Raw genomic sequence first — 12988 nt, 5'->3', positions numbered from 1 at the left:
ATAGGGACACACCAGTGGGTGGGGCCAAGTGGATGGTGACGCCGACCTAGGGGTTCTGAGGTGTTCTGGGAGGGAACAAGACACTCAAGCTAAGGAGGAGGAAGAGAGAGGAGTGTGAAGTGACAGGGTAGTCAGGGGTTGGAGCTACTGGACTACTGACTAGGTGGCAGACAGGGCCACAGGCAACGGAGATCCGGTCGCGGGAGACCTTAAGTGGACCGGGGCAGGGTTGTAGCCCGCCAATACCGATGGCGGGAATCCGGCCGTGCACGACTGGGTACCTATACCCTAGAGCAAGGACCGCTTCAAGAACCTTACTAGTTGACCAGCCGGGGGCAAGATTTAAGGTCTTGTCCCACAGGAGGCCCAGACAAAGCGAGACGGAAGCCCAACGAGGGGGATAGGGCTCCGCAATTGCCTGCTAAGATCCCACGGGTCAGTTCTCGCGGGCCACAGCTCCCAACACACAGTATCACAGAGAGTGGACTTCTCCGTTTCATGCGGAGTACAGTCATGGACAAAAGTTTTGAGAATGACACCAAAATTATATTTTCACATGATCTGTTGCCCTCTGGTTTTTAATTGTGTTTGTCTGATGTCTCCATCACATACAGAAATATAATTGCAATCATATTATGAGTACCAAAAGGTTATATTGACAGTTAGAATGAGTTAATGCAGCAAGTCAATATTTGCAGTGTTGACCCTTCTTCTTCAGGACCTCTGCAATTCTCCCGGGCATGCTCTCAATCAACTTCTGGACCAAATCCTGACGATAGCTGTCCATTCTTGCATAAGCAATGCTTGCATTTTGCCAGAATTTGTTGGTTTTTGTTTGTCCACCCGTCTCTAGATGATTGCCCACAAGTTCTCAATTGGATTAAGATCTGGGGAGTTTCCAGGCCATGGACCCAAAATCTCTGTTTTGTTCCATGAGCCATTTAGTGATCACCTTTGCTTTATGGCAAGGTGCTGCATCATGCTGGAAAAGGCATTGTTGGGCGCCAAACTGCTCTTGGACAGTTGGGAGAAGTTGCTCTTGGAGGACATTCTGGTACCATTCTTTATTCATGGCTGTGTCTTTAGGCAAGACTGTGAGTGAGCCGATTCCCTTGGCTGAGAAGCAACCCCACACATGAATGGTTTCAGGATGCTTAACAGTTGGCATGAGACAAGACTGGTGGTAGCGCTCACCTCTTCTTCTCCTAATAAGCTGTTTTCCAGATGTCCCAAACAATTGAAAAGGGGATTCATCTGAGAAAATGACTTTACCCCAGTCCTCAGCAGTCCACTCCCTGTACCTTTTGCAGAATATCAGTCGGTCCCTGATGTATTTTCTGGAGAGAAGTGGCTTCTTTGCTGTCCTCCTTGAAACCAGGCCTTGCTCAAGCAGTGTCCGCCTCACAGTGCGTGCAGAAGCACTCACACCAGCCTGCTGCCATTGCTGAGCTAGCTCGGCACTGCTGGTAGTCCGATCCCGCAGCTGAAACAGTTCTAAGATACGGTCCTGGCGTTTGCTGGTCCTTCTTGGGCGCCCTGGAGCCTTTTTGGCAACAATGGAAGCTCTCTCCTTGAAGTTCTTGATGATGCGATAGATTGTTGACTGAGGTGAAATCTTTGTAGCTGCGATACTCTTCCCTGTTAGGCCATTTTTGTGCAGAGCAATGATGGCTGCACGTGTTTCTTTAGAGATAACCATAGTTAACTGAAGAGAAACAATGATACCAAGCACCAGCCTCCTTTTAAAGTGTCCAGTGGTGTCATTCTTACTTAATCATGACTGATTGATCGCCAGCCCTGTCCTCATCAACACCCACACCTGTGTTAATGGAACAATCACTAAAACAATGTTAGCTGCTCCTTTTAAGGCAGGAATGCAATGATGTTGAAATCTGTTTTGGGGGTTAAAGTTCATTTTCTTAGCCAATATTGACTGTGCAAGTAATTGCTGTTAAGCTGATCACTCTTTATGACATTCTGGAGTATATGCAAATTGCCATTAGAAAAACTTAAGCAGTAGACTTTGTAAAAATTAATATTTGTAGCATTCTCAAAACTTTTGTCCATGACTGTAGTCACCAACAAGGACACAAACATTAAGTGCAGAAGGGACCCCTGTTTTCTGTACCAGGGTGTGGGACCTGAACACACCCGCCGGAGGTCACCGGTCACTGGCAATTTGGTTTACCATCTATACTCTGTGTGACGTTATTGAGGAACTGCGAGTACACCAATACCACCCGGTCCAACCTGTAAATTGCGCTCCGCAGCACCATCCCAACTGTATTCGGGACAACACCTCCCCTACCCGTGGAGGGGATAACATCCACCTGCCCCACTTAATCAGTCCCGGGCATAATCCCCAGCAGCAGTGTCACCCACAATCACCGCACACCACGGGTGGCGTCACTGACAAAACCTTCCCCATCTAATAATCCCCCCTTTTCACTTGCGGGCGAAGGACGGGTGCTCAGGCCCGGGTCCGGCTTCCCCTCGAGCCACCGCCACGACCCCGGATCCGAGCGTCTCGAGCAGCCCCCCTGCCGTGGTCTGTCCCCTGCCCACAACATTCATATTCATTTAAGGGGATCTGGGCTCTGTGTTTAGGAGGTTTCAGGTCTACGATCTGTACTAATTTAGGGGCCTAGTCTGAGGTCTGTACTCATTTAGGGGCCTAGTCTGAGGTCTGTACTCATTTAGGGGCCTAGTCCGAGGTCTGTTCTCATTTAGGGGCCTAGTCTGAGGTCTGTACTCATTTAGGGGCCTAGTCTGAGGTCTGTACTCATTTAGGGGCCTAGTCTGAGGTCTGTATTTTGAGGTGCTGGACTGGGGTCTTCGGTAGTTTAGAGGGTTTATATTTAGGAGGTCTAGGTTCTGTATTCATATGGGTGGTCTGGTTTAATTTAGGGTTTCTGGACTAGGCTTTAATTAGTTTAGGTAGTCTATTCTGGGGTCTGTTTAGTTTAGGGGACTAGTTTGAGGACTGTATTTTGGGTTCTGAACTGGGGTATCTCTTAGTTTAAGGAGTCTGTTTTCAAGTGTGATTTGGGGAAACCTAATAGTTGATCATGGATCGGTATTTAATTGGGGGTTCATATTAGATTAGGATTTTTTTTTCTGCCATCTGTATTTTGGCTTCTAGATCATAGTATAATTATAATATTTATTCATTTACATAGCGCTATTGATTCCACAGCGCTTTACATATAATGGCAACACTGTCCCCATTGGGGCTCACAATCTACATTCCCTATCAGTCTTTGGAGTGTGGGAGGAAAACGGAGAACCTGGAGGAATCCCACACAAACAAGGGGAGAACATACAAACTCCTTGCAGATTTTGTCCTTGGTGGGATTTGAGAATCCAGGACCCCAGCACTGCAAGACTGCAGTGCTAACCACTGAGCCACCGTGCTGCCCTTAGTGATAGGGATGAGCAAACCCGTGGAGGTTCGGTTTTGCCCAAACTTTAGTTAAAAGTCCAATTTGATACTTCGACTGGACCCCATACCCCATATAAGTCAATGGGGACCCATGCTTTGATGCTGTAAAATGGTCTTAGTAAAGGCAAGGGGGCTGCAAAATGGGGGTTAGAGCAGGACAATTGTCCTGCAAATACATGTGGATTCGGAATAATTATATTTAAAAAAAAAAAAAAAAGTGGGGTCCCACCTATTTTTGATAACCAGACAAGATAAAGTAAACAGCTGATGGTTGCAGTCCTACTCCTCAGCTGTCTGATTTACCTTGGTTCGTTATCAAAAATAGAGGGGATCCCATGCCATTTTCGTAATATATTTTATATATATTTTATATATCAAACTTTATTTAGGTAATATTACTGTGGAACAGAGAAGCGTAATAGGGTCTTACCTGGTAGGGAAAATGATAGACAAAAATAAGGCGCACTCACCTATTTAGGTTATGACAGTCACAACCCCTTTAAACACGTGCAGTACTGGTATCAGAGGAGGAAATCAGGTATATGCCGCGCTAACCTCACGGAATCCGATATTAATGTAATTCCTTTATTGTTTGTACAGGTCGACACGTTTCAGAGACATCTGTCTCCTTCATCAGGACTCAAAGGAACAGATACTGTTCCTTTGATGTCCTGATGAAGAAGACTGATGTCTCTGAAACGCGTCGACCTGTACAAACAATAAAGGAGTTACATTAATATCAGATTCAGTGGTGTTAGCGCGGCTTATACCCAATTTCCTCTCCTATTGAATATTACAACAAACTTTATTTAGCATCCGAACGGCACCCGAACTCGGACATGGACTTCTGTGAGAAGTTCGGATTTGAGCCCCTGACACTTGGTGTCCAGTATGAACCCCAAACTTTACAGTTCAGGTTTGCTCATCCAAACTTCTAGACTGAGGTCTGTTCTGTTCTGGGAACTGTTATAGTTGGTCAGGGATCTTTGTTTCGGATGTTTGGTCAGGGGTCCGTCATTTAGGAAAGCAGCACATGCAGCAGCCATCCAACCTAGCACCCTAAGAATTCACGGATGAGTGTGCCGACCAAGCTGGTGCTGTATTAAGATGCCTTTTTTTTAACTGTCATTTTAAGAAAAGAACCAATGAAAGAGCCACGGTGCTTGGCATATATGCAACTGAACCGGCTTCCTCCATTCACCCGTCTGTGCCATAACCTGGATTGCAAATATGTCATCTGAAACCACTCTATAGTACGTGCCCTTCATTGATGGTGGAGTGAGTGATACCAAGCTTTTGTTGGGGGAGATAAGGGTGCTTTACACGCTGCGACATCGCTAGCGATAGCCCCCGCCCCCGGCGTTTGTGCGACACTTGGTGACCGCTGCCGTAGCGAACATTATCGCTACGGTAGCGTCACACGCACATACCTTTTCAGCGACATCGCTGTCTCCGCCGAATAATCCCTCCTTCAAGAGGGAGGTGCATTCGGCGTCATAGCGCCGTCACTGCGGCGTTACTAAGCAGCCGCCCAATAGCAGAGGAGGGGCGGAGATGAGTGGGCGGAATATTCCGCCCACCTCCTTCCTTCCTCATTGCCGGTGGACGCAGGTAAGGAGATGTTATTGGTTCCTGCGGTGTCACACATAGCAATGTGTGCTGCCACAGGAACGATGACCAACCAGCGGCGTGCACCACCAACGATATTTGGAAAAGGAGCGAAGTGTCAACGATCAACGATTTTTGCCGTTTTTGCGCTCGTTGATCGTTGCTCCTTGGTGTCACACGCAGCGATGTCGCTAACGAGGCCGGATGTGCGTCACTAATGATGTGACCCCGACGATATATAGTTATCGATGTCGCAGCGTGTAAAGCACCCTATACTCTAAACCGGATCTTAAGAACTACCATTGTGCCACAAATATCCTGCAGACGCGACTCTGTGTGTGCACTAAATCTGCACAAGAATCAGCCCTAAGGCCACTTTACACGCAACGACATCGCTAACGAGATATCATTGGGGTGACGGAATTAGCGACGCACATCCGGCCTCCTTAGCGACGTCGTTGCATGTGAAACCGTTAACGATCAAAATTACTTACGTTATCGTTGATCGTTGACGTGTCGTTCTATTCCCGATTATTGTTGCTGCTGCAGGACGCAGGTTGTTCATCGTTCCTGCGGCAGCACACATCGCTACGTGTGACACCACAGGAGCGACGATCATCTCCTTACCTGCGGCCGCCCGCAATGAGGAAGGAAGCAGGTGGGCGGGATGTTACATTCTGCTCTTCTCCACCCCTCCGCTTTTATTGGGCGGCCGCTTAGTGACGTCACTAAGACGCCGAACAAACCACTGCCTTAGAAAGGAGGCGGTTCGCCGGTCACAGCGACGTCGCTAGGCAGGTAAGTGTCGCGAGCGGGGAGGACGCCGCTGCGCTGCTCTCGCTAACGCTCGGGTCTGGCGCTGCTGCGATGGCTGCTCGGTGGCTCGAGCGGTGGGCCGGATCCGGGACTCGAGTGGCGCTCCTCGCCCGTGAGTGAAAGGGGGTAGTTTGGTTTGGGGATTTGGTCCGTGACGCCACCCACGGGTTGTGGTGAGGTTGGGCACCACCGCTGCTGGTGACGGGGATCCCGGGAGCGATGGTAGGGAGCAGCTGGGATGTTGTTTCCCCCCTCCGTGGGTAGGGGTTGGTGGTTCCGGGGCCCGGTGAGGTGACGGGGAGGCAGGGTTGGCAAGGTGCAGGGTCGCCTGGACTGCGCAGCGCGGTGCCGGATGGCACAGTTGTACTCACTCCGCCACAAATGTACACAAAGTCTCTGGTAAACCAAACGGCTGAATGGACGGGTCCCGCAGCCGGCTGCTGTGACTTTTCCCGGACGGCTGGTGGTGGCTGCCTTTCCCTGCACCTTTTGTGTATGTTCGGTCCCGATGGATTCCCACCGGTAACCCGCTCCCCAGCGTGTATATGTGCCGGAGGAGCCCTTTTGCCCGCAGGCTCTGGCCCTTGGAACTCTAGCTGTGGCGGTAGCTGTATTTCCTTTTGTTGGTCAGACGGTTGCCTTCAATCGAGTCTTGGCTGTTAGGAAACCCCTGGGGTTCCGGTCACTGACGGATTTGACCTCTAATGGCGACTCCAAGCCTGGTCGGGGTCCGCAGGCCCTGCCTGTGTGTGCTGGCTTCACTTCGCTCCCCGGTTCGGTATCAGCGGGCCACCGCCCGTACCCGGTCCTGCGTTGATTCGCCTCTCCTGCAGACGGCCACCACCGTCTGCCAACCTTGCTCTTAGTGTCCGGGCCACACACACAGATACTGTCAGTTTACTCCTTCACTCCTCTCTCTTGCACTTCCCTAACTGATCTGACTTCCTTTTCCCGCCTCCAGGACTGTGAACTCCTCGGTGGGCGGGGCCAACCGCCTGGCTCTATCCCACCTGGTGTGGACATCAGCCCCTGGAGGGAGGCAACAAGGATTTTGTGTCTGGCTGATGTGCCTGTCTCAGGGTGGGGGTGTGTGTTGCAGTACCTGTGACGACCTGGCTAGTCCAGGGCGCCACATAAGTATGTGGGACTCTTCCTAGCGATGTTGTGCGCCACGGGCAGCGATTTGCCCGTGACGCACAACCGACGGGGGCGGGTACGCTCGCTAGCGAGATCGAAGCTTGTAAAGTGGCCTCTATTGTCATTCAAGGAGTTTAACACTCTGATTTCCAATAGGAAATCTGTATTGAATGTGTCGCGGGCGGAGGAGGGGACGCTGCGCTCTCCCACTGCTCGGGTCCGGCTGCCGCTGCTGATGCGGCCTCTGCTGCTCGGTGGCTCGAGCGATGGGCCGGATCCCGGGGACTCGAGCGGCGCTCCTCGCCCGTGAGTGAAAAGGGGATTGGTTTTGGGGATTTATTGTCCGTGACGCCACCCACGGTTGTGGTGATTGTGTGGACACCACCGCTGCTCTGTATGGGAATCCCGGGAGCGGTGACAGGGAGCAGCAGAGTTGTTAGTTCTCCCCTCCGTGGGTAGGGGGTTGGTTGTCCCGGGGCCCAGTGATGGGGTGAAGGATGAGGGATGGCAGGCCAGGTGCGGGGCCTGGTGAGGTGCAGGGTCGCGGGGGCAGTACTCACTCAGCCTGAGACGATGACACAGTTCTCGGTAAAACACACGGCTAGAAAGACTGTTCCCACGGACGGCTGCTGTTGCTTTTCCCCGGTAGTTGGCGATGACTGTCTCTGTCCCTGCACCTAGTGTAATGTTGGTAGCGATGGGTTCCCACCGGTAACCCGCTCCCCGACTTGGATATGAGCCGGAGGAGCCCCTCTTTGCCCGCAGGCGCTGGCCCTGAGAAACTAGTGCCTTGGCGGTGGCGGTGTCTCTCTCCTACGGTTGGACTGTTGCCTTCAATCGGGACTTAGTTGTTGGGAGACCCGGAGGTCCCCTTCACTGACGGATTTGGCGAATTCACGGCGACTCCTAGCCTTGCCAGGATCCGAAAGGCCCCTGCCAATGGTGCTGGCTTCTCTTTGTATACCGGTCCGGTACCGCCGGGCCACCACCCGTCCACGGTCCTTTCGGCAACCTCCGATCAGCCTCTCCTGCAGACGGTCACCACCGTCTGCTAACCTTGCTGTCTCAGTCCGGGGCACACACCCGGACCAACTTCAGGCTTTCAACTGTCACTTTCTCTTCCACCTTAACTCCTCTACCACTCAACTCCTCTCACTTCCTCCTCCAAACTCTAACTAATCTGCCTGGTTTTCCCGCCTCCAGGGCTGTGAACTCCTCGGTGGGTGGAGCCAACCGCCTGGCCCACCCCCTGGCGTGGACATCAGCCCCTGGAGGAAGGCAACAAGGATTTCTGGTGTAGCTTTGGTGTACCTATCTGGGGTGTAGGGTGTGGTGGTGTCATTACCTGTGACCCCTGGCTTGCCCAGGGCGTCACATTCCCCCTTAGCAAAATGCAGACCGTCCGCGGGCTGCCCGTCCAACACCGGTTTTATTTTTCTGAAAAAGATAAAGCATAATACAAATAGAAGAACATCATCCCACAACGGGAGGCACTTTTCTTAAACGTTACGGTAACGGTTGCGGCTGCCGCTCTCTCCCACCCAAGTAACCTGGCCCTGATGCTGCCCCTAAGAAACAGGCAGCACCCCTTGACCCCAGTCCTGAACCAAGTCACCCGAGCGGGATCTGTCCTTCCCCTCCAGAGTGTAGCCACCGGTTCCTGTGGTGGCTGGGCCCCAGCCTGCTCCACTGCGGGCCCTCCCTCCAACCTGCCTCTCCGGAGGCGGTAACTGTAAGCTGCAACAAAACATATTTACATGCCACTAACGTTTGTGGTTGCCCTGCAAGTTCACGGGCTTGTCCGTAAGGAGTCCCTTACGCAACTTTTCAATCAGTCCCCTCGGGGACAACGGTGCCGGCAACGGCCGGTTTCAAATCACGGTTGCAGACAATCAGATGAGACTTCGGTGATCATTTTCATCTTTCTCATAACTTTCAGAACTTTAAAACACACACACACACACACATTCTGGTGGTCCCAACGGAGACGGTGCAACGGTGCTCCGCTGCCATCACTCAGAGTCCTCGGCATCACCAGAGGGAGGGGGTGCGGTGCTCACACGGGCTTCCTGGCTGCCCCTCAACTTTGCATCCAGCGCAAACCACCCCCTCTCCCCGCAGTGCCGGGTATACTGTACAAGGTCTCCTGGTATCAAGTTGCGGCCTGGGTGCTCTTCTGGCAGGTGAGCATTCACATCCCGCCGGGCTATAAACACTTCGGCCTCCAGGCCCGGTTCATAAATGAATCCATAGCCCCGGCGGACATCAAACCGCCTCACCTGCCCCTCATACAGTGGGCCCCGGACACGAAAAGTTGCCTGTCTCAGGCTCTCTTTCTCCCGTATCGTACGGGCCACCATCTCCGCCTTCCTTCTTTCTCTCTCCTCGATTTCCAGGCCCAGCGGTACCGGCTCCCTGTCCCAGTACGGCGCTGCTGCGAGCTCCGGCGCACGGGTCAGGTCCCGCGAGACCTCTCGGACACTGCCCACTACTGTTGATCTGGGCGGCAGGTCCCGCGGTGACTTGGCCTTGGACGCCACCTTGCAGCGGCAACCCGGCGCAACCTCAGCCGAGGTGTGGGGGATGGGCACAGGGGCTTTCCTCTGCTGGGCCTTCGGCACGGAGCGGACTGTCGGCTCCGGCTTGGGGGGTTTGTCGGAGGACGCCTCCAGTTCTGACTTCGGGGCTTTCCACGGCAGCACCTCCGGTTGGCTACGGGCTCCGGCTACAGGTCGGTCCGCCTGGGCGGACATGCTGGGTATCGCTACCGGTTGCGGTGGTAGCGGGCCTAGTGGCGGGGTCACGGCTTCCGGGACGGGTGGCGAGGGAGGTAGCAGGGTGAGAGGGTTTAGATCGGGTCCCGCAGCCGTGATGACCGGCCCTTCTAGGGCATCGGGGCGTGGGTCACTCACCCTCCCTTCCTCAGCTTCCTCCTCGCGTCTCCGCACGGCCGCTATAACCTCTGCCATGTTGGTCTCCCACTCCTCCATGAGGAGCTGCATTTTGACCTGCAGCCTCTGGTAGAGCTGCGCGGTCCGGATCTCCACCCACGCCGTGGTTCCAGGCGCGGGGGCTACGGTGCTTCGGGACGGCATCCACATGTTGCTGGCGGCTTCTCCCAGGAACAAGATGGCTGCAGAGTCCTGGCGTCCCCGCTTTTATAGCCGCGGCTACATGCGACCAGTCGCCATTTCGTCCCCCTTAGCCTCTTTTCGGCCCCTCCTCTATCGGGGCGGGGTTTTGGCCTTCGCGCCTCCACTACTCGAGGAGACGCTCGAGCGGGAACTCTTCGCGCCAAAGATGGCGGCTCCTGAAATTTTCCGGCCGGACACATCCGGCGGTAACAAGGCGTACCTCTACCCAACGGCAGAGCGAGAGTAGAAATTGGCATAAACATCTGCATATCGTTAATTCAAATATAGCAATGCACATGTACATACATATTTATCATATATAGCGCAGAAGGGACTATAATATATGAACCAAATCGCTAAAGGAACAACCAAAAGAAGAGAAAAGAGGCGATCAACGGTTCAACATTTATTTTATTAATATTCATAGAACATGTGGACAAGTGAAGGGAGGAAAGAACGGTATACATCACCGCAACCAGTATAGGTATAGATAATAATGTGCCAATTATATCCCAAATTCATGATATAGGGTCGCATCCAGAAAGGGTAAGGGTCCCATGATTAGGAGAAAAGACCACATCAAAATGATATATCAAAACAATTCCTGATAGATAAATACAATATATAATGAAGAAATATATATATATATATATATATATATATATATATATATATATATATATATATATATATATATATATATATATATATATATATATATATATATATATATATATATATATATATATATATATATATATATATATATATATATATATATAAATTGAAGCAAGAAAGGATGATATATAATCTCTCAATGTGGAAAAGACTCCTTAGTCATTGTATAGTCCATGTCATGTGAAATACACCATACTAGTACACATCTATGTGCTTACACATCTCATGGAGATGTGGCGCCCCTGACCTGGTCAGGCACCACTGAGTACTGCACCCATGCTGGGGACAGTACAATACAGGTAATCCAGAAGGCTGACCGAGGTGTGACTACACAGGCGCATAGTGATCAGGTCTCACACATGTACCTTTGAGAGGACCCCTGGGGATCCCAGGAGGGGGAAAAGCCTTCACCTCCACTGGAATAGTGGAGGGGGCCAAAAGCCTCCATCTCCTCTCAAGGGGTGTGGTAAGAGAGTCTGGTTGCTAGGTGGCGTAGGCAAGAACAGGAGAGGAGGAGCAGTGAGCCGGTCCAGTGCAGAGTCCAGGGAGCTCGAGTGAGGAGCAGATCCCGTGGGCTGCTGTAGTCTGACAGCGTCCGCGCAGTGGCTACCGACGGGGGAGAACGGTCAACTAGGAGTGCTACCCGAAACCCATCTCAGCTAGAGAGAGAGCACGGAGTGGGAAGTAAGGAGACTGCTAGGGAGAACCAGGCCCAAACGGGCGGCAGATCCCGGAGTGGGGATAGATCCACCTTTCCCTGCTAAACCTGCCGGTGTGGGGCCCTCAAAGCCCACACCACAACAACCAAAAGCCGCAGCCACGTAGCCACAGTTAGGGCCCACAGGTCACAGGAGGCAAGCAGCTGGAGTGATCTGGCCCAGGCAACAAGCACACGGCAAACGAAGGGGAGTGAGGCTTCAGCAACTTCCCTGGGTGACCCCCATAGGGACTAAAAGTCGGGGTTACCCCAAACCACCAAGGGCTAAGGAAGGCGAGTTGGTAGTCACCATCAGAAGTCAGCCTGAAGGATACCTGGTTCCCACTTGGTTCATCCCAGCTACGCCCGGGTCACTCACCCTGCCATCAACTGTGAGTAAAAACCCTGAAAGACATCCTGCTTGTGTGGAGTCATTCTGCGCCTTGTAGTTCTACACTTCCTACACAGGCCCTGGGGCTTGCCTCACTCTCAGGAGGCTATTCCAACTAACTGCACTCACCATCAGCCCCAGGCGTCCCTCAACCTGCAGTGGCGGTCCCCACTGACCGCAATACTGAGAGTGGCGTCACGATCAACAGAAGATTTCCTACCAGTGACAAGATCCAGACTGACAGCTACGTGGAGTCCCTGAAGGTAATGCACCGACACAGCGTTTGCGGGGCTTCACAGAGAAACACATAAGTATTCATCCACAGACACATATATATTCCATGCTAGCTCTGCTGTAAAAACCACAGCATACAGACCCCATATATGACCAGTGTGAGACCAAGCAATGATCTATATATATAAGGAATTAATTTCACACCAAAGTCAATATATATGGAAATGACAGCAACAAGAGCAGCAGTATGAGGATACCTCACAGAATAATTGTAAGCATGCGTCTGCACATACACACATTAATCCCATATGGAGGTCAATGGATTAATCCCACATGGAGGTCAATGTGTGTATCACACAGCATGGGAACTAGAGGAAACCACACAATAGTGTATACATGTGCACATAGACGTGTTAATAGACAGTGCTGCAGCGAGAGGACACACACAGGCCTCACTAACACAACATCGTGAGAGCAATAATTCAAAGCACATACATATAAACTCACGGTGGCCAACGTGTGTTCCCCCTGCGGCAGCAGTGGCAATCACCAAACCACAGCACGTTCAGGTGTCAGTGTAAATAGGACTAATAACACCGCGGAGTAGTAGAACCGATAATACCGCCGAGTAACAGAGACTATAGCACCGACACCCCACACATGCAACCGGCCGGCGACCGCCACCATACTAGCACAGCATGGTAGAAACATATGGGGAAAAAAATTCCACAATGGGGGACATCAAAACACTATCTGGACCAACCAAAATATGGATATAGCATTACCTAGAATATGCGGCAGAGCAGTAAGATCCTGTTCGTGACGCCAAGTTGTCGCGGGCGGAGGAGGGG

General features: G+C 51.9%; 2 protein-coding genes across 7 annotated transcripts in view; one reads left to right on the top strand and one right to left on the bottom strand.

The window, feature by feature from the left end:
- CD3E (CD3 epsilon subunit of T-cell receptor complex) overlaps positions 1-12988 on the top strand; it is a 200916-nt gene that overhangs the window by 160388 nt on the left and 27540 nt on the right. The window lies entirely within an intron of this gene.
- MPZL2 (myelin protein zero like 2) overlaps positions 1-12988 on the bottom strand; it is a 53887-nt gene that overhangs the window by 32221 nt on the left and 8678 nt on the right. The gene's annotated exons all lie outside the window — the stretch shown is intronic.

This window comes from Anomaloglossus baeobatrachus, chromosome 11 (genome assembly GCF_048569485.1).
Source record: "Anomaloglossus baeobatrachus isolate aAnoBae1 chromosome 11, aAnoBae1.hap1, whole genome shotgun sequence".
NCBI lineage: Eukaryota > Metazoa > Chordata > Amphibia > Anura > Aromobatidae > Anomaloglossus > Anomaloglossus baeobatrachus.
Note: the sequence above shows the minus strand (reverse complement) of the source record. Positions and strands in the feature narration are given on the sequence as shown.